General features: G+C 48.3%; 2 long non-coding RNA genes across 10 annotated transcripts in view; one reads left to right on the forward strand and one right to left on the reverse strand.

The window, feature by feature from the left end:
• The window catches only part of LOC116569676, a 29987-nt gene extending 15334 nt beyond the window's left edge, over positions 1-14653 (reverse strand). The window contains exons 1-4 of one of the 6 annotated variants that reach the window (XR_004277138.1): positions 14341-14649; positions 5566-5759; positions 5317-5413; positions 510-979 (exon numbers count right to left, since the gene is read on the reverse strand). This is a non-coding gene — a long non-coding RNA (uncharacterized LOC116569676). Of the gene's footprint in view, positions 1-509; positions 980-1417; positions 2323-3538; positions 5038-5316; positions 5760-14340 lie in introns of those variants that run through there. The other 5 variants (XR_004277135.1, XR_004277133.1, XR_004277136.1 and 2 more) reach the window with 5 other exon arrangements.
• Positions 14654-14808: 155 nt separating this feature from the next.
• Positions 14809-23816, forward strand: LOC116569675. 4 transcript variants are annotated; one of them, XR_004277131.1, is made up of 5 exons: positions 14809-15056; positions 15833-15974; positions 16236-16426; positions 22690-23118; positions 23233-23816. It is a non-coding gene; the product is annotated as an uncharacterized LOC116569675 (long non-coding RNA). The 4 variants fall into 4 exon arrangements; XR_004277130.1 differs by having other exon boundaries at positions 22690-22839; positions 22954-23816; XR_004277129.1 differs by having other exon boundaries at positions 22690-23816.
• Positions 23817-25459: the final 1643 nt, after the last annotated feature.

The raw sequence follows: 25459 nt of genomic DNA on the forward strand, positions 1-25459 counted from the left end.
CCAGGTTGCACTCTCCCCACCAATGGAGAAAGGTTCCTCTTTCTCAGGAACTGTGCTAGGATCTTATAACCTCGTAATTCCAAGACAGGGCTCACACAGAGTCTTCCAGTCCAAGTCTACACTTATTAATTCAGAGGAGAGGCCACAAGCTGGGTCAAAGGAAAGCATCCATGGGCTTTTTGCTAAAGAGAGAAGAAAGGATGTCCTCTTGTTGCTCTGATTGTGCGGTGGAAGAATCAAGTAAGTCTGGAACTGCTAGGGTAGCCTTGTCTGCTACCAAGGGTAAGAGGTGTCTGGGAATCCTCCAGTCCAGGCAAAAGCAGGGCCGAGAAATGGTGAAGGAGGTGAAAGGGCACCTGAAACCAATCTTGCCTAAATCCAAGAGGTTATGTGTATCAAGAACACCTTAATCGGTCGCTCCTTTTCTTTCTCTTTCTCTTTTCTCCTCCTCCTCCTTTTTTCATCTTCTTCACTTACTCCAATTTTAGGGTTTTGTTTTGTTTTTTTTCCCCTACAACTCACAGTCTAGAGAGACTTCAACACAAGTCTCCACCTTCAGGTTCTTAAAATAATTCGACGTTTTAGTTTACCGACCAAGATGCTCTATTTCTTCTTTTCCCTTCAGCTTCATTCCACTCTTCTTCCATTGTGGGTTTTCTGGTACTTAACTCTTAGTTAATTGATGGGTCATCCAACATTGAACATAATACCTCCAAGGCCCCTTTGTAGGGACTATGGGAGATGCAGTCCTTTCCCTTGAGGTGCTAAGGCCCTGGGGGGAGAGCCAGGCTTTTACACAGAGAAGGGTGATCAGTGCCATCAGGAAATCACTAAATGCCTGATACAGTGAACAGGAGGCCAGAGGGAAAAGGCCTCACTTCTCCCTGGGGTAGTCACAGAAGAATTCACAGAAAAGACAAGACTTTTGGTTTTTAGGGCTTCAGATAGTACATTGACATGGTCCAAGATCAGAAGGTTCCTATAATATACAGGTTATAGCTTAACCATGTGGAAAGGGCACAGCTCAGTGACACTGAGTCCATTTGTATACTGTGTTACCATTCCCACCATCCAGACCCAGAACACTGCTGACATTGCACAACTGAGACCATCACCTTTAAGTGCTAACTCCTCCTCCCCACTCCCCACCAGGCCTGGCAACCACCATTCTACTTCCTGTTTCTGTGAATGTGACTGCTCTAGGTACCTCACAAAAATGGAATCAGACAGTATTTGTCCTTTTATTTTACTAAGCATAATATCCTTAGGGTTCATTCACGTTGTAGCATGTATCAAAATGTTCCCCCTTTATACTTTTTTTTTTTTTTAAGGGAGGAGGGGCCGAGGTAGAGAGAGAGAGAGAGAGAGAGCATGGCAAGCAGGCTTCATGCCTAGTGTGGAGCCCAGTAGGAGGCTCGCATCTCACAACCCTGAGGTCATGACCTGAGCAAAAATCCAATCGTATGCTCAATCTACTGAGCTACCCAGGCGCCAGAATGTTCTCCCTTTTTAAGCTGCCTAATATTCCACTGTATGTGTGTATCGCATTTTGTTTAACTGTTTGGGTCTTTGAGAGTTTTTACTCTCCTGCTATCCCATTCCTTCCTAATTTATACCATCAAGCAGTTTTCTAGAAGGTCAAGGCTTTATGTGACTCTTCCTTATTGGGCAGAAGGACCCACTGGCATGACTCTCTTTTCCCAGAGACTACAAGGAGCTGAACTCCAACACCTCCAGAGGCCAGAGTCCTCCTCCTCTTAGTTAACTTGGTTTCTTCAAAGAGACACTTCCTTTCAGGGCCCTTTGGGATTTCAGTCTTCTCAGCCCAGAAGTCCTCTAGGGACTGAGCTCCCCACGGGGGCCCAGAACCCATTAGCATCCAGCTGAGCAGTTTCTGGCAAAGGCCAGAGTGGATTTTCTTCATGTCCCTGGCAGGGACCTTCAGGAAGTGCTGCCTATTCTCACCCTGCCCCACTGACTGGATTCCTGAGGCATGTTGTTTTCGGGCCCACCCTCAGCTGTGTCCTTTCAGAGGCTTTATCTTCCTGGGACCCTTTGTGTTACCCTGGGGCCTTTGCTCAGTCTTTCACAGCAAAAGGTTGTGAGTAGTCTCTTTCTCCATTGCTTTTTTACCTTCTTAAAAAAACAAGGGGACAATTGTACTGTAAGAGAATGCCCTTGTCCTTCAGAAATACCCTCATGTGACACACGTGGTGAAATCACCAGGATGCAAAGGGCTGCGGGCAAGCCCAGGTCGTGGGGATGAAGAGGTAAAGGAGCACGGTGCCTCCGGTTGGCAGAGGATTCAGAAAAAAAATCCATCTATAAGCATATAAGGAAAAAGGATGATAAAGCAAATGGGGTAAAGTGTTAACAACTGAGGAATCTGCTGCTGTGCGTTGAATATCTCGTGCTCTGACGTTTGTGCGCTGAAGGCCCAGGCCCCTGGGGGATGGTATTGGGAGGCAAAGCCTTTGGCAGGTGATGAGGTCCTAAGAATGATAATGGGCAGAGTCCCTGAGAGTGGGATTAGTGCCCTTAAAAATGAGACTCAGAGAGCTCACCCCTTGCATCCTGTGAGGGCCCAGAGAGAAGACAGTTGTCAGTGAATGAGGAAGTGGTCTCCAGCCAGACACCAAATCTGTTGGCACCTTGATTTTGGATTTCCCAGTCTTCGGAACTGTAAGAAATAGATTTCTGGGGGCACCTGGTTGGCTCAGTGGGTTAAGCCTCTGCCTTCGGCTCAAGTCATGATCTCAGGGTCCTGGGATCAAGTCCCACATCGGGCTCTCTGCTCAGTGGGGAGCCTGCTTCCTTCTCTCTCTCTCTCTCTCTCTCTCTCTCTGCCTACTTGTGATCTCTGTCTGTCAAATAAATAAATAAAATCTTAAAAAAATAGATTTCTGTTTTTAAAAATTATTTTTTTTAAAGATTTAATTTTTTGACAGAGAGAGAGAGAGATCACAAGTAGGCAGAGAGGCAGGCAGAGTGAGAGGGGGAAGCAGGCTCCCCGCTGAGCAGAGAGCTGGATGTGGGGCTTGATCTTGGGACCTTGGGATCATGACCTGAGCCAAAGGCAGAGGCTTAACCCACTGAGCCACCCAGACACCCCAGATTTCTGTTTTTATAAACCACTCTGTCTGGGGCACCTGTGAGGCTCAGTCGGTTAAGAGTCTGATTCTTGATTTCCGCTCAGGTTGTGACCTCAGGGTTGTGGGATAGAGCCCCCTGTCTGGCTCAGTGCTTAGGAGGGAGACTGCTTGTCCTTCTCCCTCTGCTCCCTCCCCTCACTCATGCTCTCTTTCTCTAAAATAAATAAAATCTTTAAAATATATTAGGGCACCTGTTGGCTCAGTGGGTTAAAGCCTCTGCCTTTGGCTCAGGTCATGATCCCAGGGTTGTGGGATAGAGGCCCACATTGGGCTCTCTGCTCAGCAGGGAGCCTGCTTCCTCCTCTCTCTCTGCCTGCCTCTCTCCTACTTGTGATCTCTGTCTGACAAATAGATAAATAAAATCTTTTAAAAAATATGTGTGTGTGTGTGTGTGTGTGTGTATATATACTACTCAGTCTATGGTATTCTATACTAGCAGCCCAGACAAAGAGGGAAATTCTAAACACAGGAGATTATCTGATACGTTTATATGAAAAATTGGATTGAAAGGCTGTTGGAGGGTGTGTGCCAGAGAAAACAAATTAAATGAAAAAGCAAGGTAGATATTAACTATGGGGAAGGGGGGAGGAATTGTATAAACAATGAAACAAAAGCGCAGTAAATCAATAGGCTCAGCATTCAGTTGCTCCCAGTGTTTGCTGATGGCCTGCTATGGGCCAGGCTTGTTCTGGGGCCCCGGGGGTCATAGTGGTTAACAAAGTCCCTTCCCTCAACAAATATGTAATCAGGATTTACATCAATAAATACATAATAAAATGTCAAAGGGTGTGTGTGTGTGTGTGTGTGTGTGTGTGTGTGTGTGGTAAGTCTGTGAAGAAAAGCTGGAAAGCAGATGGAGGGAAAATAATCTGGAAAGACTTCTCTCAGATCAGGTGGTATTTGAGCGGATGCATGAATGAAATGAGGAAGGATTTCAGGCAAACATCAGGGAGGAGAGTGTCCTGCTAGTTGGAAGAACAAGTGTAAAGGCCCTGGGACAGGAGTACGCTCAGCGTGGTCCCCTGTTGGAGGAACCAGGGAGGCCGCTGATGCTGGAGAGGAGTGATGGAGAGGGAGACAGGCAGGGGAAGAGGGAGTCAGGTCCTGTAGGATTTTGTAGGACCTGGCAAAGACCGGAATGATTCAGAGTCATAATGAAGTACACACGGGGTACTGATCTCACTGAAACTTGTGGTCGGAGGACGGAGGTCCTGCAGAAATGTCAAACCCTCACCTACTGTAACAGAAAGTCAACAGAAACCATCTGAAGTTGGTACAAGAAATATGAGAGTAAGCGTATTTGGAAATGTGGAGATAGATACCAGAAGAAATCGCTGAAAGAACTGACCATGGTGCGTCTGGAAAGGCAAGAGCAAGGCGTGGCCAAAGAGATACTGCTGACCATTAGGAGCATTTTAGTATCATGTGATTTTTAAAGACCATATGCCCATGTTGCTCTGACAAAAAAAAAAAACAAAAACAAAACAGGAAACAAAACCCTCCAAAAACCCAAGCAGTGACCTCCCGTGTCCTAGTTTGACAGGCGATGGCAGGGATGACCGTCTGTGACATGGAAGGTTCGCTGTGATTGCCCCTCGGAGTTTTGGAAACTGCTTGGAAAAGCCCTGAAAAGGCTGCTCCCGCCACCCCAGCGCCATCAGCAGGGGTGTGAAGCAGATCTCTCTGGAAGCACACCCTGGGCCTGCCCGGCTGCTTCGACTCTTCCTCACCAAACAAGCTTGGCTCCTAGAACCAACTCAGTTCAGCGATAAGCAGCAGCCACAGATGGAGCAGGCTGGGGACTGTGATAAGGGGTGGGACAAGGTTTGAACTTCAAACCAAACCGACCAAGGCCTTCTTGCTCTACTTCACAATGCCGTGGGTCCTGTTCAGTGGGAGAAGTTACGAGAAAAGAGAAATTAGGTTCCCTGAGTGTTCACTGTGCTGTTTATGTGCTGGAGGCTTTACATACATTTTTTCATTTAATCCTCACAAGCAGCCCTGTGAGTTTAATGCCGCTCAACCAGATACTGAAAAAGAGTTAAGATGGTAAATGTTATGTGTATTTTTACCATAATTTAAAAAGAACAGTGACAACTTTGTGTGGAAGGTATTATTTCTGTTTTCCAGAAGAGGAAGCAGAGAGGCTCAAGAAATGAACTACCTTGTTCCAGTTGCCCAGCCAGTAGGTGTCAGAGACAGGTGCATCGGCCTTCGATGGCTTTCTGCGCTGTTGGGAGGTCTCCGCAATAAAGCAAATGCTAAATGAAATGGAAGGAATAAGGTCTAGGAGGAAAGTGTAGCCTTTCTTTAGTCTCACAATTTTGTCTGCTACCAGCCTGGTGCTCCTCCCCGGAGGAGTGGGCCAGTGCTGGGGTGAGGTATACCAGTGAACATCACCCCCCGCCCCCACCTTGGAACTCTGGGAGAAGCCCTTCATCAGTCTGCTTCCAGCCCTGAAGGCCATGCGGGGAGGGTCTGCAAATGTCTGCAGCAAATGAACTTGCAGCCCTGAGACTTCTCAGATACTCCACGGGAGGCTCCTCTCACTTGATTTCAGGTTCTGAAGTAGCTGAATTTTTAGATGATGCAAATCCGATTCTTTCCCTGCAGGAGTTGGAGGAAATGACAAGTGCTTGGTAGAGGGCAAAGAGAGCATCAGCATATCATTAAAATGCAGTTGGGAGAGCAGAGTTGGGGGGGGCGGTGCTTGGGAGGGCAGGTGAAGGGGTGAAGAATAATTAGGATAATAACACCATCAAACACTTCTGCAAAGCATGCTGTGTTTGCAGGCACCATTCTAAGTACTTTCTGTGTATTAATTCATTTAACTCTCATAACCATGCTATGAGGTTATTATCAGCTATTATTAGTTAGCTAGATAGTACACAGTTTATAAAGCATTGGGTGATCCTGTATGCCAATTTCTACCTAAGAAAAGTATTATTTATAATAGACAACAACTAGAAGCCACTTGAGTGTCCAGCAACAGGGAATATTAAAACCATGGAATTTATGTAGCCATAATGTCATCTCATTACCTCCCTTAATCTTTACAACAGTGCCAGAAGAGAGGGCCTAGTAGGAGCCCATTTTACAGGTATGGAGACTGAGGCTGAGAAGCCTTATAAGGTTAGATTTAAAAGTAGATTTGAATGAATGAATGAATGAATGAATGAATGAATGAATGAAGTAGATTTGAAACCCAACCCAATCTAACTTTGGGACCCAACCTTTTACCTATGATGTTATCCTTCCTTGAGGCCTAGAAGATGAAAAGTACTGCACAAAACTGCCATTCACCAGGATTACAGTCATATAAAACCTGCGGCTGTGGGCAGATGCCCACATGACTACACTAGATGAACTAGGGAAGGGGGTAATTTGAGCAAAGTAGGTAAAGTTACTCTCTCTGAGTAAGATCCTCACAGGAGACCCAGGACAAGACCCTCTTCCCCCCCCCACTCTCACTGGCAACAGCCCCGTTTAGCTGTCCTCATACTGTGTGCCACTTTGAGCATTGGGGCCTTGGTGTCCTGGGTTCCAAAGGGAGAGAGGTGACAGAAAACAGAACTTTTCCTTTCTCAGGTTCTCCTGGGACCTTCAGACCTGCCCTGATACTCGATTTGTTGAAGTCACACCTGCCTGAGCAAGAGACCGTGGCCAGGGTGTCTCTGAGGCTGACCTTTCGGTTGTGTCCCACACCTCTGGGAGCCCGGGACCCCTCTCACATGGTCTCCTCCCTGTGTGGACCCTGTGTCCCTCCTGTGCACCATCAGTGGTCCAGGGTGCCTTGGGTGACACTGGGCTCCTTTGACCCAAAGCAGACCTCTCACCCAGAGCCTGTCAGCATAGCAAGTTTACACATGACGGCAGAGGGGAGACAAGACAGGTTCGCACTGAGGCCACACCACGTCCTCAGCTTTCTCGCCAGGCCTGGCTTCCCGCCATGTCTCTGGCTCTTCTTCCTTTCTTTCTCGGGTCCCCTTGACTCTTCTCTCTACACAAACCCAGGCAGGAATTCCTCCCTCTGCTTCACGCAGAACCCCTGCCCGCCTCTCCCCGCCGACTCCACTCCCACAGGTCACACCAGCCCCCAGGAGATTCGGCAAAGGTTTATTCCTCCTTTCTTAAGAGGAATTCTAGTGACAACTGTTCAGGGAAGAAAAAAAAATTGTTTAAGCCATTCCGGTCATCAGAGGTCAGCTTCCCCAGAAAACAGACTCTGAAACAGAGATTTGTGTGTAGGACGCTTAAAGGGACATGCTCTCGGAACAACCCCTGTAAGAAACAGGGGAAGCAGGACTAGACAGAGGGAGATGTTAAGCTTCCATGCACTCGCAATGAGTCTTTACCCAATCTCACAGAAAGTTCTGGAAGTGGAATGGCCCCTTGGAATTATGCCATTGATCCAACGGGGTCAGGCCTTCGTACTCTGCTTTCCACACATGTGCTCACTGGTCATTCACTGTGGGTCAGATGGCCCGGTCGGCTGAGGACCAGTCCAGTTAGAGACATAGCAGGCCAATTCAGCAGCTGGGGATGGAGCGCCTCCCTCCCCTAAAGGTGGGACATGGGTGGCACCACAGCAACTGCTACAGTAATAATAATTTTTTTAAAGTGTGAAACAATCTCAGTGCCTATCTGTTGGGGTTTTGATAAATACCTAATGGTACATCCACACCCAAGAATACTATGCAATTGCTAAAACTTAGTTTGTTTACCAACATAGAGTGGTAGTCAGGATATATTCTTAAGTGAAAAAAGTGAGTAGCAGAACAGAACTACCTCATAAATCCGGTTTTATGTATAATAAGCAAATAGTCTAAAGGGAGCCCAAACTTTTAATACTACCTCTGGAGAGGTGATTATACCAAAAAATTAACAATAAACATTTATTGTAATAATCTTGAGAGTGAAACTTTTTAAAAATATATTTTATTACTTTTTAAGGATTTATTTACTTATTTGAGATGGGGAGGGGCGGAGGGAGAGTGGGGGAAGAGCCCCAAGCAGACTTCCCACTCCGGCGCGGAGCCCGACCTGGGGCTCGATCCCACAACCCGGAGATCATGACCTGAGCCAAAATCAAGAGCCAGCTGCTTAACCGACTGCACCACCCAGGCACCCCTGGAAGGTTTTATTTTTAAGTAATCTCCACACCCAGCATAGAGGCATATCCTCCAGGACTGAGCCAGTCAGGCACCCCAAGAATGAAACTTTTCTAGAAAAAAAAAAATCCTAGCCAACTGAAAGCAGGTAGCTGTTGATGAAATGTAAGTCAAGGAAGTGACTTTTCTTGCTGCTGACTTGAATTTCTCCCCCCATCAGTTTTCTGTAAGAAATAGTGTTTCTCCCCACTTCCTGCCTCAAGTTGTGTGGCAGCCCCTGTGGCTCCTGAGCTGCTGTCACATCCCATGTGATGCAGAGGTGGCTGCAGGCATCTAATGGGGAGCCTATTGGCTTCATGTCCAGTGGAGAGGTCCAGGAGGAGCTGGGGTTGTCCAGCTTCCCCAAAGCCACGTGACAAATTTCCAGGAATCCTGGGCGGCTCCCTCTTCACCCGCCATCCTTGTCATCGTCGTCGCCACAGTAACAAGGACCACTTATTGAGACTTTGCCATGTGCCAGGCGATATTCTTTATAATCGGTACCGCCTTTCTTCCTTATGACAGTTTTCCAGATGATTGTCTTAGTTTCCAGGAAAGGACCTGAAGTCTTTGCCCAACTTTGTGAAAATACTACAAACCAATGAATTGTGCACCGTACGTGGTGACTTTTGTGGTGTGAGACTACCACGTCAATAAAGCTGCTTTCAGAAAAGAGAAAACTGGGGCGTTTGGGTGACTCCATCAGTTGAGTGTCTGACTTTTGGTTTCGGTCAGGTCAAGATCTCAGGGTGGTGGGATCAAGCCCCACCTCAGGCTCCATGCTGGGCATGGAACCTGCATGAGTCTCTCTCTCTCTTCCTCTGCCTGTCCCCCATTTCCCTCTCAAATGATAAGAAGAAGAAGAAGAAAAGAAAACTGAAATCTATATAGATTAGATAACTTGCCTGTGATCACAGAGGTACAAAGTGGCAGGACGGCGTGAGCAAGAAGGAAGCAGACAATGGAATCTGGGCAGTGTCTGTCACCCCAGAGCCTCCTGACTGCCTGAGGTGGTCTGTGGTTCTCAGTGTCACTGACTACCCCAGTCCGCGGAGACAACGGGTCTGGAGTAGGGAAGCCATCTGGGCAGTGACTTGCAGTAGTGAGTGGTCTTCTCGGAGAGTGGCTTTCACAGTGTGGGGTGGGGAGGGGCTGGTATGAGAGGGAGTGAGAAAAGTAACATCCGTCACTGGATGCCCCATGCCCAAAACTCTTGAGGTGTGCATGAGGTGGAACAGGGGCCCAGGGAGCTGCTGGGGTTTATGTCTCAAATGTCCTGGGAGCATTGAGCTAAGGTCACAGAGACTGGGATGTGGGGTGGAAGCAGCTGATGGAGGGGCTGCATGGGGCTGGGTCCCCTATCTCTGTCTTCCCCCCATGCTGGAATCTGTCCTTCTGCGCAGCCCGCATGCCTTTGGAGCAGAATCCAAGCCAGGGGCATGAGGATGGCTGGAACTACACGTGCCTGTTCTGCTAACTAGACCATCAGCATTATCTTGAAATAGTTGGTGTGAAAAAGTTTGATGGGTTTGAAATCCTTTGCCTTATCACAAGAAATTTCCATAAGAGCTGTTAAACTCTTTAAAGATAATTTCAACTGCTGTAAAAATTTGAAGGGTGATAAAAACACTTTAAAATTTTTTATCTCCTTCTTGGGCAAAATTTCTCATTGATGGTGATAACCAACAACTTGAATAGGTCATTATTTTAAAATCTCCATTGGCAATTATTTATTGCCATTATGAGGCATGTAAAAAAGATTTAAAAGAATTATGCCCATGCTATTTTTACTATCCTCACTACAGACCAGTGCTGGGCCATCAGGCAGCCACTGGCCACGTGTGGCCACTGAGCACTTGAACTGTGCCTGCTCCAGATGGAGATGGGTTATATTCCACCTACAAGTAAAAATACACGCTACACTTAGTAAGAAAACAAGAATGCAAAATATCCCATTATTAATGTAATTATTATTTAATAAAATATCTCATTATTTAATTTTATATTGCATATTGAAATCATAATATTATGGATATATTAAGTTAAATAAATAGACTATAAAATTTTTTTAAAGTATGTTCATGGAAATAAGCTCAAGTTTCTCATTAAAAATTTGAAAATATTTTATTTGGAAAATTTTATACAAATTCAGTATTTAATATGTTCTCTAATGACTTTATATTGTATTTTATACTTCTTTAATATAAAGAAAACATAATTACTTTTTCCATCAAGTCCCACACAGATGTCCCCAAATCCCCTCCAGTTTACTTGAGCGTGCTATAATAATGTGGATGTTTCCTACGAGTGTGATGGCATGAAATTATTTCAGAGAAGGTATTTTTGAGCATCTATATTGTTCAGAAAGATCCTTTTGAATACCTTGAAGGCTTATAAAAGGCATTTTTGTGCATCTCTCCATGCCAGGCACCATGCTGGATTCTGGGGATGCACAGCTGTGCATATGCCATCATATATTAATATATATAGTGACAATGGTGGGAGGGAAATCTTTGTCGTCCCACTAAGGAAAGGAGCTCCCAGCAGCCTTCTCTGTTGGCTGCAGCATTCACGGCCATCTTAGTGAGACCAGCCACAGGGCAGTGGGCCTGGAGGCCTCTCTGAATGGAGTGAAAAGGAAAGTTGGGGGCCTTTTGCTTTTTTGAGCTTTATGTTGAAGGAGGGCTGCTGGCTGGCTCCTTACGGCATGTTTCCACAGCATGAGGCTTCCTCTCTGTCCTCCCATAAACTCCAGAAGGCCTGCCTCAGCTGCCCAGCGTCTGTGCAAGGGTTTCCTATAATCATATGCCTGAGACGAGGCATGTCACGAAATCAGAGGCCAGGCTACCCGGGTGCTTGTAAACTCGGTTATTTTTTACATGTGTGACTTTGGCAAAACATTCCGTTCTCGTTATGAGCTACCCTGATGCCAGAGCTGACTTTCTGTTTCCAACTTGGCCCCCACCCCCCCGGGGGAACCCCCGCATTCTCTGTGAATGGCCTCTGCAATGCAGGGGGCCGCCCCATACCCTCACTTGCATAATTTGAGATGCAAGCATTTTCTCAGCTCTTCCGAAGCAGAGCCCGGGAGACTACCCATCTGGAAAATCGTCAGAGAGCTCCGAAGGTGACGGAAATCAACATTAGATCCCAGACTATGGAGTCACTTCCTGGAAATGCAAAGAAACAGTAGGGCATCTGTTCCGACGAGTATTACTTTCTCAAATTCTGTGTGGTCTTGGGCCTGCTCTGTGACATCATTTCATCAAAACTTTCTCCGTCTTTGCCCCGAAATACCCATGTAATTGTGTCTCGAGCAATTGATGTACAAGTGAAGGTATCGGTATATACATTATCATAAATATTATGTATATGTATGGATGTACAGCAGAAGTGATATGCTTAATCATAAGAAGTGTTGTATTTTATCTATGTTTAAAAAGGAAGGAATTTGCTCAAAGGCAAACCATCTAATGTAACTAGGCAAGGAAGAAGCTTTCAGGACTTTCAAATATTAACTGTTTCTCCTGTCTAGGAAATGCTATAAAGTTCAAATTAGTTAGGAATGATGTATGTTTTTTGTTTCAAACACCTAAGACATGCTTTTCAGATATTTGTATTGTCATATTCTTTTAATTTTTTAAGACTTTATTTTTAAGTAATCTCTATACCCAGGATGGGGTTCGAACTCACAAGCATGAGATCAAGAGTCACATGCTCCACCAACTGAGCCAGCCAGGCACCCCTATATTGCCATATTCTGTTTTTTGTTTTGTTTTTTTTCTTTTCTGAGAGAGAGAGAGAAAAAAAGAGAAAACAAGCAGGGAGGGGCAGAAGGAGAAGGAGAGAGAATTTTAACTAGATACCCTTCCCCGTCTGCTGAGTACAGAGCCTGACGTGGAGCTCAATCTCAACCGTGAGGTCATGACCTGTGCTGAAATCAAGAGTTGGACGCTTAACTGACTGAGCCACCCAGGCTCTCCATCATATTCTTAACTGAATGCTTTGAATGACTACATCCAATTCTGTACCCATACCCCCTGGTATTGCTTTTTAGCCTTCCTGGAAATCAGTTTCTAAAAAACAAAGACTTACTCAGAACTTGAAAAAAGGAAAAATGTGTTGTATTGACATGACAGGGGTCATAGGTATTTCTTACTGTTAACTTGTTTAAACATTTTTTTAAAAGATTTTATTTTTTTAAAAGTACTCTCTACACCCAGTGTGGAGCTCGAATGCACAACCTAACATCAAGAGCCACATGTTCCACCAGCTGAACACCCCAGGTGTTTTGACTATTAAATAAACATTTAAACCTTTAAAAGGTGTCCAGTTAAAGGGAAAAACTGATAAAGCCCTTTGAATAAAGCCTGTTAAAAGAATTTCAGCCATTTAAATGCGCAACAATAGGGGAAGACTTAAGTAAGTCCCAGTAGAAAGGACAGTTGTCATCATCATTTTCACTTTATCAATGAGAAAACTATAGCACAAAGACCCAGTAAGCCACTCAGCAAAGATCACAGAGCTAGTTAGTGGCAGAGTGAGGATTTGAAGATTTTATTTATTTATTTGAGAGAGAGACAGGGAGAGAGAGCATGAGTGAGGAGAAGGGCAGAGAGAGAAGCAGACTCCCCATGAAGCTGGGAGCCCGATGTGGGACTCGATCCCGGGACTCCGAGATCATGACCTGAGCCGAAGGCAGTTGTCCAACCAACTGAGCCACCCAGGCGTCCCCAGAGTGAGGATTTGAACCCAAGACTGTTGGGTCCTCAACCAACTGGCAACCTATGGGTTACCAGAAAACACACTGGCCCACAACCACCGCAAGTTTTCACAGCCAAGCAACCATGGGTGGGGCTGTCATAGTTAGAACCTTCTAAAGGGGAGGTGATTTCCAGCATCTCCCACAGCATTGGGATGTACACCCAGTTTGTCACACAACTGTACTTCTAGGACACCCTCCAGGAGAAATGCTCGTGCCTATATATAAAGCCTATTGTATAGGTGATCGAACCATCGTAAGTATCTGCTAACAGAGGAACAGCAAAGCCAATTATGGTACTTCTGTAGATGAACTATTTGGGCAGCTTTCTTAAAATGCAGATCCCTATGCACCAGTAAGGAAATATCTCCAGCCTACACTGTGACACGAAAAAGCTAGTGGTGGGGTCATTAGTTAAAAAGCTGTCTTGTGGGGCGCCTGGGTGGCTCAGTGGGTTAAAGCCTCTGCCTTTGGCTCAGGTCATGATCTCAGGGTCCTGGGATCGAGCCCCACATCGGGCTCTCTGCTCAGTAGGGATCCTGCTTCCTCCTCTCTCTCTGCCTACTTGTGATCTCGGTCTGTCAAATAAATAAATAAAATCTTTAAAAGAAAAAAAAGTTGTCTTGTCTGAATCGTAATGAAACATTTGTAAGGATAGAAGCCAAACTGTTCAAAGTGGTTTACCTCTGAGGCATTGGCGGGGGGGGGGAGAAGGAGGGAAGGGAAAATGTTGGCTTGTCCTCTATATAATTCTGAATTTTCTAATTCTTTACGGTGAGTGTGGGTTACTTCTATAATTAAAGAGAAAAAAAAAACTAATATGGAAAAAATGTTCCTTTTGTCGACCAAGTTTTAATGATATGGGAAAATATTGTAACAAGTGAAAAAAAAATCAGAGCCTGAAATTATGTATACGAGTATGATCTCAGCTGCAGAAAAATGCATTTAAAATCTGGAAAGGAAATGTATCAAAATGTTAATAGGCACTGCCTCTGGGTGGCAGGATTATAGGTGGATTTTTTTTCTGCTTTACTTTTCCATACTTTCTCAATGTGCCTTATTAATGTTAGAAAAAGAAAAAAAAAAAAAGAAGAAGAAGAAGAAGCAGGTCTGCCAAAGGTGTGTAGCAGGTTGTAAAACTGAAGCAGCCTCTGGCCAGGCTTGTCGGGGGGATGCCCCCAGATTCCTGACCCACCAAGGAGCCTGTTCCCTTTGCGGAGAGGGCAGATGAGGAGTAAAAACAGGCTTTCTTCTCATTTTCTGATTATCCACTTACCTTGACGGAGGAAAATGGAGAGTCTCCAGGCAGAGAGGGGGAGACCCCTGACGGCGAGGTTTCCGATCCTCAAGGTCAGGGCTGGGCTTTGCGAGGAACGGGGGGATCACCGTGGCTGTAGGGGTGCAGTTCAAGCCGAGTGACTGGGTGCAGGTGGGGGAGGGCAGGCGGGCACCACACCAAAAGTTCTTGTGTTGTCCCCCAGAGACAGCGGGGGCACTGCCATGACACAGTGCAGAGCTTGGGGTCACATGGTGGTGGCGGCAGGGAGCGCAGCTCTGTCACTTGACCCAGATGGGCCACTTCTTGAAGTGTCTGAGACTGCGGGGGCCCTTTCCGGAGCAGTCATCATGGCAAGATGGAGGACTCTGGAGAGAAGTATCTTGAAAGAGTACTTCTTTGAAAAGTGATTCTTTCGGTAAAGAGCTCTTGGCCTTTGTGCCAGTTCCGGGCCTGTCAGGCGTGCTGTTCCTTGCTCTCCTCCTGCTCCGCCCTCTGATAGACAAGGGCTGCTTCCAGAAGGCTGTTTGCATGCCTCCTAGGTCCACTGACTTCAGACTCAAAGTGGCCAGCGGGAGACACTGTGCAGAAGCTGGAAGACGGGAGGCAGGGGAGCCTGGGGGGTTCTCCTCCACACTCTGCCTCCGGTGAGGTCTCTGGCGGCCAAAGAGCTTCCTCTGTCACACCAGCTTCCACTGAAGAACACTGGGTTCCAGGTACGCCCCTCCTCTCTTTGTCCCCTTGAGGATTGGGGCAGTGTGCTTCCTGCCGCTGCGGACCCCTGCCTGCTTGGCTTCCCAGCCAAGTCTTCCGTCACACGTGTAATCAATCCTTGCCTTGAATTCCCTCTATTCAAGGTGCTTTCAGTGGTTTCTGTTTTCCTGGCTAAATCCTAAGCTAATACCTTCCTGGTCTAGGGCAGTTCCCGTAAAGAGAACCTCCAGATGGCCATATCGAAAAAGACTTACGTGAAAGCAGCTGGCCTCCTCCCTTAGCCTGTCCCCCAGGCTTCTCGGCCTTTACTTTATATGCAGATAAACTGAGGATCTTGTTAAATAGACGAGAGGCCGGGCTCGAATCGGTGTTCCAACATGCTCCCACCTGGTGCCAATACTGAGTAGCCAGGCACAGAGGCTTCTAGAACTGTGTGCCCTGTAAGAGCTCAGCTCAGTCGTTCTCTACAGCACCGCCGCGAGGGGGTATAACACCGGGTGAAACTGAGTCTCTCAGAAGCCACGTAACCCCGGTTTGAATACACTGTCCTGCCTTACTGTTGAGTGGGAGGTGGAAGGTGGAAGCCAGCCAGCCACCCGGTAGCGGTCTGATTGCATTCTTGTAGCTGCAACCATCTGACTCCTTTATTAGGACACCTAGATGGGGCGTGCCTGGGTATTTACTTATTTGAATGAATTTTATTTTTTGTAAGTTACTTATTTTGTCCCCTTTACTACACAGTACACAGGAGATTTCACCTCTGAATTTCATTTTCCAGGGTAGTAAAGGGGATGTTACAGAATAACTGTTTTACAAAGAGACCTTGGGGCGGAAGAAGGTCATGCAGCGCTGGGTTAGAGGGGCAAGAGGACGATGGGCACCTCCTGGAGATCCTCGACCGGAAGTGGAAGTAGGCACTGGTAAGACTCTGGGTTGTTTCCCTTTCTGGGGAGTGAGGCTGGGGCGAGGGGGGGGGAGGATACACACACACTTGATCATACACGGGATAGTGTCATGGTGTCCGTGACAGCATTTTCATTTTCACGGTGTAAGAATGGGGCAGATTACTGATGATGTTACCAAGCAGCCAGACGCGGGGACTCCAGTGGGCTCTGTCATTCCTCTCCACTGCCCGGCTCCTGAATACCCTTTCTCCGGGTGGGGGGCATTCCTTGTCTTAGGCGCCCTCAACAGCAGGTGGAGCCTGCCTCCCGCTACAGAAGCTAAACAGGCACTCCCTCCCGGGGGCTCCCCTGCGGCTGGGTGTGGATCCATGTCCTAGACACACATGGAACAGGTGCACCTGTCCCGGACTTCGAATGAAGATACGATTGCTTCTCCCTGAGTAAGGAGGAAAGCCGTTACTGAGGAGGTGATGTTTAAGCTACGTCTTGGGGGATAAGTAGAATTTCAGCAGGTTGGGAGGTTGGAGGAATGAGCAGCAGACGGATCAGAGGGTTGGATGGGTGCGCGGGTGGTTCGGGTATGGCAGAGGCATAAATGTGGAGATACTTTAAAACAGGTAAAATGCCATTAACTTTACTCATGGGTGTTGGAGTCAAGGGCATTGATAAGGAGTCAGAGGACCGAGGCTCAAATATGGATCCTGGCGGGCGCCTGGGTGGCTCAGTGGGTTAAGCCGCTGCCTTCGGCTCAGGTCATGATCTCAGGGTCCTGGGATCGAGGCCCGCATCGGGCTCTCTGCTCAGCAGAGAGCCTGCTTCCCTCTCTCTCTCTCTGCCTGCCTCTCCATCTACTTGGGATTTCTCTCTGTCAAATAAATAAATAAAATCTTTAAAAAAAAAAAAAATATGGATCCTGGCTGGTGTGACCTTGGGCCAGTCCCCAGCCCTCTGGGCTCACTTCCCTTACTTGGAAAAAGGTAGTCCTACCACTACTGGTGTGCCCTCCTCACATAGTTTTTGTCGGTCACGGGAAGATGAATGTAAACTGCTTTACATGGAAAAGCCTGAACAAAAAATAATTATTACAAATAATGTGTGTAGGGGGTGGGATACACAAAATAGTGAGAGAGCGCAAGTCCAGGCTGAGAGAGGTTAGAAGAAAGTCATGTCTGAGGCGGAATTTGGTCAAAGACGAGCTCTTCCTCAAGCGTAGGGCTGGGGAGGTGGGGACGGGGTGGGGTGAGCAGACAGCAGTCGCCAGGCAGCTTCCACAGCTGGAGAGCTGGCCGGCATCAGCAGGAGCACAGATACTCAGCTCGATATTCCTCTTCTGGGGACAAGGCTCCTCCGGTGTCTCCCTGAGGTTCTGGTCTAAATATGTCAGCTGCTTTGGGGGTGCTCCCAGTCTTCAGCCACCCTTGCTACAAATGCCTTGTGTTGTTTGCTTTCTCTAGTAGACCAGTGTCTTCTGTCACATTTTGATTCTTAATTTTCACCCCCAGAAAGGAACTCTAAGCTTGGCCCACGCCCCTATGTTCCCTCAGGAAGAGCGTGAGGTACAGGCGTGGAGAGCCTGTGAGGCGTCTCCTCCGCGCTGCCCATGTAAATATCACCCTTGCCGTCCTCAGAGCGCTCAAGGTCAAGCCTCCACCCTCCTAGTTCCCTGGGCTGCAAATCAGAAGTAGATCTACACCACCTTCCTGTTTACATCCAGGTGATCGTGAAATCTTTTTTTTTTTTTTAAGATTTTATTTATTTATTGACAGAGATCACAAGTAGGCAAAAAGGCAGGCAGACAGAGGAGGAAGCAGGCTCCCCACTGAGCAGAGAGCCCGATGTGGGGCTCGATCCCAGGACCCTGAGATCATGACCTGAGCTGAGGGCAGGGGCTTTAACCCACTGAGCCACCCAGGTGCCCCGATCATGAAATCTTGAAGATACTGTAGGAGGTCTTTGGGAATTCACAAATTAAGTAGTCAAGGGTGTGAGGATTTGGGAGCAACTCCAAAGTCCATGGGCCTCCAGCCATTTGGAATGGGGATCACGGCTCACCTAAGTAGGTGGCGGTGTCAGGAGTTTCCTAAAAGTTCTGCAAAGCCCCAGCAGGAGTCGAAAGGGCAGCATTTAGCACGTGACAGCAGATAGCCTAGTGAGTGATTCTTTTAAAACCAGAGAATCCAGAAACTCTGCTAAAGCACCCCTTCTATGACAAGGATCCATTCCCCCTGCTCCAAAACATCTGTGGGGTCCCTCTCCCCCACTCCCCCCCCCCCCCCCCGTTCAGGGGCCCATCTCCACCTGCGTCCTGCAGCACCTCCTCGGGCTTCCTCCTCCCCTCCTCCCCCAGCTGCCCCCATGCTGATTGAGGATCCAGGACACACCCTCCCCCGCCCCCCCACCCCACCCCGAGAGCCCACCCCGAGAGCCCCTCTGCTGGACCCGCCAGCCCTCCGGCCCAGCCTACAGCCCATTCTCCAGCTGGCGCTTCCACCCAACCTTTTCCTCCCGGAGCCGCCCTCCTGCTCCAGCCACAGTCATCCGTGCGGTGACTCCACGATTGAAGACCTGGCTCACATCACATGCTCTGTCAACTGGGTCAGTGTCACCAGCATCCTGTGTGTGGTCACGTCCTTACTCGTACTTACATTCCAAACCACAGGTGGTCAGCTGAGAGACAAGACCAGAAGACGCTGACGGTTCCTCGGGGACATTAACTGTACAGTGGGGATGAAGAGGCAGGACAGAGGACTGGTGCCCCAGGGGCCCTGGGCTGGAAAGCCACGCACTGGTCCCTCGAGGGCCTGGAGAGCTAGGACAGGCCAGGAGCCCAGAGTTCCTGCCCCCCCCCCTGCCTGCCCGCCAAATACACAGCCTCAGGGGATTCAACTTCATAGGAAGGAGTGTCACACCCTGTGGTTGGAAAAAGTTGGTTGGAGGCAAATGGGTTCTCTCCAGAGCTGTGGTAGATTCCAGCCCTTCTGCCCTGAGGAAAATGGAGGAAGTGAGGTCAAGGTTCTGTCCTTGATCTGGTCCAAGGCTGGCCTCTGCAGGGCCCAGGCCTGGCCGCGGGCTGGAGGGGAGGGGTGGAAGAGGCAGGAGCTGCGCAAGAGTTGCTCTGCCGTAGGAGGAGGAGGAGCTGGAGGAGAGCCCCAGGGAGGAGACCAAGCTCCAGACGTCTTCCTGCAAACCAACCCAGGATTTTTGCTTTTATTCAGGCCAACAGATCGGGAGATGATTGGCATGGCCAAAGTACTTTGCTCTCTTTCTTGACTCTGTCTTCAAGGTAGCGGCTTCCATGGCTGTGGTTCGGGTCTTTGTCCTCACCCTGGAGGTGACTGTCGAGGAGACGGCCTCACCGCAGGGCATCACTTCCGAAGATCCAGTCGTGCTCTTGGCAGGCGTGCCTGGAGGGGCTGAGGCTACCCTGGGTCAGCATGGAGCGGAGGCTCTGGCCGGCCTGGAAGGAGCCGGCCACACGCTTGGAGGAATGTCCGTGGATCCCTGGCGCAGGCTGGCCGAGTCAGAGGGCGGACCCCCAAGGTGGCCAAACAGGAAAAAAAGAAGACGACAGGCTGAGCCAAGCAGTGGATGCAGGGCAACCAGCGCTCGGTCACGGTCATGCCCGCCTTTGGCAAGAAGACGGGCCCCAGTGCCAACTCTTAAATCCACTGTAATCCCGCTCTTCCTGACGAAACCACTACATCCAGTCAACAACAACAACAGCACAACTTTGTCACGGTTCCCAAGAGCAGGGGCACACTGCCACTCAGGCCTCGTCGTCGGGAGTGAGGGGAAAGCACGGGCCAGAGCCTTTATTGGGGTTTTGCTGGAAGGAATAGACGAGGCAGGGTAGGCGCACTGGGCAGGCTGAGGAGGGGATAGTGGGGGCAGTTTCAGTGGGCTCTGGCTCCAGGGGCATCCCGAGTGGTCTGGTGTCTGGCCCTGGGGGCATTTAGGTTAGGAGAAGAGTTCCTGGCTATAGTAGGGACCTGATAAAAGGAGGTGAATGTGCGCCAGAGGGGCGAGGGGCGGATTGGTTGGTTTGTGTATCAAATGTAGGCTCACCTGCAAGTTGTCTGCTCTTTCTAGAAAGCAGCTAACCATGGGAGGGGCAGTCCCTCTCTGGGCCTGAAAGGCTCCCCCCACCCCTACCCCAGACTTTAAAACATCACAAAATACAGAGAATAGAAAGCAGAATGTCAGAATGTGCCAGAGCATCAGGGAGTCTTGGAGAGGCTGTAACCTCCCCACGAACCCCACCCAGTGAGGTAGAGCATGAGAGACAAAAGCATCACAAGAGAGCAGAAGGCTAAGCTCCCTCAGACACTGGGCTGGTGTGGTGCAAACACGTTCTCACTCTCACCCAGACTGTGCGGGGGTGGAGGGGTGCACTCAGGCTTCGGCTTTGGAGTGAGACCTGGCTGAGTGCCACTGTGTGACCAGGGATAAGTTACTTCACCCTTCTTGCGCCCAAGCGGATGGTTGGGAGAATTAAAGGAATTTGAGGACAGAAGCTTCTCGACTCGAGCTCCTTGCTCTGCTAGTTGCAGAACGCCTCAGAGAGCTCTCTGGAACTAACTAAAAGAAGGCTGATTTCATGACTCCACCTAGACCTTCATGTGACCTGGGCCATCCCCAGTGAACTGCGGAGACACAGCAAGACCAAGAGGAGTGAGTGTGTAGGGGGACACAGTGGGGCGGAGCTGAATCACTCAGCATGACCCCGGGAGGGCTGGCTAGGCTTGGTGGGCGGCAGCCACTAAGAGCTGGAAGCAGGTGACCAGGGCCCTGGGACACAAATACCCTTTCTGGAGCTACACACGGAGGGCTGGCCCCCCTCGGCAGGGTCCGCAGACCTGCTGTAGCCCCAGTACTGAAGCGGGAGCTGTTCACCTTCACACGCCACAGACTATTTTCAGCTCCGTGAGGCCCAGAATGAGAAATAAATTCACATCCTCAGAGGAAGATCGAAATGTCATCTCAAGTTCCTAGAAGTACCTGTACATTCCAAACTGTGGAGAATGAACTATTTGCTTATTTTTTTTAAAAGATTTTATTTATTTATTTGACAGAGAGAGATCACAAGTAGGCAGAGAGGCAGACAGAGAGAGAGAGAGGAGGAAGCAGACTCCCCGCCGAGCAGAGAGCCCGATGCAGGACTCGATCCCAGGACCCCGAGATCATGACCTGAGCCGAAGGCAGCAGCTCAACCCACTGAGCCACCCAGGCGCCCCTGCTTATTTATTTTGATGTAGACATTTTAAAAAAGATTGTTTTTTATTATTTGTTTGAGAGAGAGAGAGGGCAAGAGAGAAAGAAAGCACAAGCGGGGTGGGGGGCAGGGACAGAGAGAGGGAGAAGCAGACTCCCTGCTGAGCGGGCAGCCCAATGAGGGGGTCTGTCCCAGGACCCTGGGATCATGATCTGAGCTGAAGACGGAGGCTTAACCAACCGAGCTACCCAGGTGCCCCAAATACAAACATTTTAAAAACAATTTGAATTGTTCATGGGCGTCTCTTTTCTTTCTCAAGATTTTATTTATTTATTTGATGGGGTGGGGGGGAGGGGCACAAGCAGGGGGAGTAGCAGGGGAAGAAGGAGAAAGAAGCAGGTTTTCCGTGGAGCAGGGAGCCCTACACAGGGCTTGATCCTAGAACCTTGAGATCGTGACCTGAGCTAAAGGCAGGGTTTAGCTGACTGAGCCACCCAGGCTCGCCTTCCTGGTCATCCTCTATCTGCAAATTCCATGAAGGCTAAAAATCAAGAGTTCTCTTGTAATACTCACTCCGTAATCCTGCCTACTCCCACAGCTACTCCTGATAGAGCAACGTCTTGCTGAGGTGATTTCACAGGATTCTGTAGGCAACACTGTCATCACCCATCTTCAGGCCAGTGCTGTCACTGCGTGAGCCCACACCCCGGGCCCTAGGGCACCCCGGTTTTCTGAAATGCCTGACTCATCCTACCCAGGCTTTCTTGAAGAAAGTGAAGTGAAATTAAGCCCTCCCACACGCCTTTAAAAATGTATACTCTAAATTCCAGTTGTCGTAGTAACATCTTCATGCTGCCCGCTGCCTTTTATATATTTTGGTGCTGATGGACCATCCGTTACCATGAGAACGGGAATGTCTTCACACAGCGAACCTTGCGGAGCTCAGTTTTGTGTCGTGTGCAAAACAAACCCCGCATCCACAGGGCCAGCCTCAATGGAGCTCTGATAGTTAACAATGAAATGGGACCTAGAAGCCACTAGTTTCACTTGGTTCTCTGGATTTTATTTGGGGAAAAAAAAGTGTATTTTTTTAGAAGACTTAGTTGTCTTGTCACTCTTCAGTGGTTATATTAGTTTCAGAGATTAATTTTTTTTTAAGATTTTATTTATTTGACAGAGAGAGATCACAAGTAGGCAGAGAGGCAGGCAGAGATAGAGAGAGGAGGAAGCAGACTCCCCGCCGAGCAGAGAGCCCGATGCGGGACTCAATCCCAGGACCCCAAGATCATGACCTGAGCCGAAGGCAGCGGCTTAACCCACTGAGCCACCCAGGCGTCCGAGATTAATTTATTTGAGAGAGAGAGGAGGGTCAGAAGGAGAGGGAAAGAGAGAATCCTAAGTAGGCTCTGTGCACCATGAGAGCCCCAATTGAGGCTCGATCTCATGACCCTGAGATCATGACCTCAGCCCAAACCAAGAGTCGGCTGCTTAACCGACTCTGCCACCCAATTCCTTCAGAATTGAAGAGCTGTTTGTTCACGCCTGCCACACAACTGTAATCATCTCCACTTTCCCAGTCTGACCCTCTAGTGACGGGGTAGTGCTGACCGAGCAGGCATTCCCTGCGATCCAGAGCCAAGGTCTGTGCATTGATTCTCTCTTTCAAAGGTGAGTGTTTGAAATATGTAAGCTCTCTGAGTTCAAGGACATAACACCTGCTTCTTCAGAACTCTCTGCAGAGTCCTTTTGATTAATTGATTTGACTTGAACTTTTCCATTCAGATGTACAGAATGAAGTCTGGGCTGAGAATTTAAAGTAGTTCGTTTCAGAGGACTTGTGTGTGGGAACCGACTGGAAGGTAGAAGAAGCCAGCCCCATGGTGTGAAGAGCGGGCTGCGTCAAGGCCACATTCTTTACAAAGTCCGATCGCTAGAACTGCGGAGCCGGTTCGTGCATCTGCCGCGGGCTGGGCACTGGGCTGGGCACCGGGCTGGGCACCGGGTGGCACGAGCGGCGTGTGCTTCCTCACTTCATCCTCACAATATATGTTCTCTTCTCAGCTTTCATTTTACAAAGGAGAAAACAGAGCCACGAGTATTAAGACAACTTGACCCAAAGTCACACACCTAACTACCCAGTGGAGCTGGGATTTGATCATCAGCATTTTGCTCCACAACCCAAGCACTTGACCTCCAAGCTAAGAAAACCTACCTTTCACAAAGATATCCTCCACCCAGGGCCAGTGGGATGGGCTTTGTACATCTGTGCAAACTGGAGAGGGAGACGGCAGCACTGGGACCATGTTTTAACAGATGACGGCCTGAGTTCTGTCCCTGCGCATTAGTGCGCTGCTATGCCTTCACCAGCAGAAGGGAGCTGGGCTCAAGTGCAGGGGTGAGAATCAAGTCATTGCCAGCGGCTCCGTCCATCAGTTCCTAGTCCTCCGGAAAACAGCGTGGTCCATAAAGAATTTTAGTTTTTGACTCCATAATCCCAGTGATGGGAATTTATTCTAAGAAAATAATAGAAAACAAATCTATACACAAAAAGGCATTCACCCAGCATTACACATCACTGCAAAAATTGGCAGCCATATAAACCTCCCAGTGTCACGGATCCTCAGGTAGGCTATGATACATCCATTGAATGGAACACCACACAGCTATTAACAAACAGCTGTGAAGACAACGAAACCAGACGTTTAAAAGATTGTAATTTCACAAACATTCAGTTCAGCATCTGAAAATTACCCTTTGCTAAGACTATGACAGGCTTTTTAAAAAAAAAAATTAGTTTATAAGAAGATGGCCAACAGACACTTGAAAAAATGCTCAATATCACTCATCATCAGGAAATTCAAACCAAAACTACAATGAAATATCACCTCACACCAGTAAGATGGCTAACATCAGAATGATAAGAAAAAACAAGTCTTGATGAGGATGTGGAGAAAAAGGAACCCTCAGGCAGTGTTGGTAGGCATATAAATTGGTACAGCCACAATATGGAAGTTCTTCAAAAAATTAAAAATAGAAATCCTCTAAGATCTAACAATTTCATTAGTGGGTATTTACCCAAAGAAAATGAAAACACAAATTCAAAAAGAGATACACACTCCTATGACTATGGCAGCATTATTTATAATAACCAAAGTATGGAAGCAACCTCAGTGTCAATCAGTAGACAAATGGATAAGGAAAATGTACACACACACACACACACACACAGCAACAGGCTGCCCTCTTTGATAGAGTCTTGGAGGGTGATTTCGGCAGTGTGGATGGAGCTCAGTGGTCTTACAGAAGACCAGCGGCTGCACACATCTGGGAGCAGACTGCCAAAGAAGTCAAGGCTGAAGGACACTTGGAGACAGAGAAGGGACCAAATGGCAGTGGGCGATTCAACTCCCATAGCCCACGGGTGCCCATACGGGAGGACACGGCTGTTCACAGCTCTCCCGGTGACCATGCATGGCAAATGTGACTATGGTCCATATAATGGTGACTGGTGCCCCGGAAGCCAGGGACCAGGAGATCCAAGAAGCTACTGTCTGAGGGTCACCCGCTGGCCAAGGGCACTGCCTGATGAGCTGGCCTGAGTCTGCCCAGTCTTCAGATTCCTGCACCCCTGCTTGTGCCAAGCCTGCTGTGAGCCTGACCTCTCCGTGACAGCTTCTCTGCCTCATTGTTAATTTTACATCCTCATCCAGGAGCAAAAACACAAGGCTGGTGTAACTGGGGGAGGCTGTTCAGAGAGTAACAGATTCAAGGTGTGAATTAGCAGGGAGGAAGTACAGACTCTGAACCAAGGAATGTCAAGCGAGGCCAGGGATGAAGTGTTTTCTGTGGGAAATAGGTCGAGCAGTTGGAGGGTCAAGCGGGCAGTGGCATGTGGCGTGCTTCGGGGGCCTCAAGTGGAGTTGTGCAGGAGGCCAGAAAGAAGGCCTTGGTTTCTCTGAGTCCCAAGAAAAGGAGGAGAAATAAGGCTGTGTGCAGAGGGAGGGAGCCGGGTGGGGAGGAAGCCCTGGGGGAGGGAGGATCACATCTGCTTCCCACCCTCCACCACTGCCCAACTGCAGAGATAAAGCTTCTTGAAGTTTCTGTTGTGTAAGTTGTCCCTTCCCTCCCAGATGGAGAACAAAGAGCCTTGGTTGATTTTGTGTTTTCTTACTGTGGTAAAATATATGCAACAAAAAAAAATGGATCACTTTAACCATTTCTAAGTAACTGGTTTAGTGGCATTAGGTACATTCACAACGTTGTACAACCATCATCACTGTCCATTTAA

This window comes from Mustela erminea, chromosome 11 (genome assembly GCF_009829155.1).
Source record: "Mustela erminea isolate mMusErm1 chromosome 11, mMusErm1.Pri, whole genome shotgun sequence".
Lineage (NCBI taxonomy): Eukaryota > Metazoa > Chordata > Mammalia > Carnivora > Mustelidae > Mustela > Mustela erminea.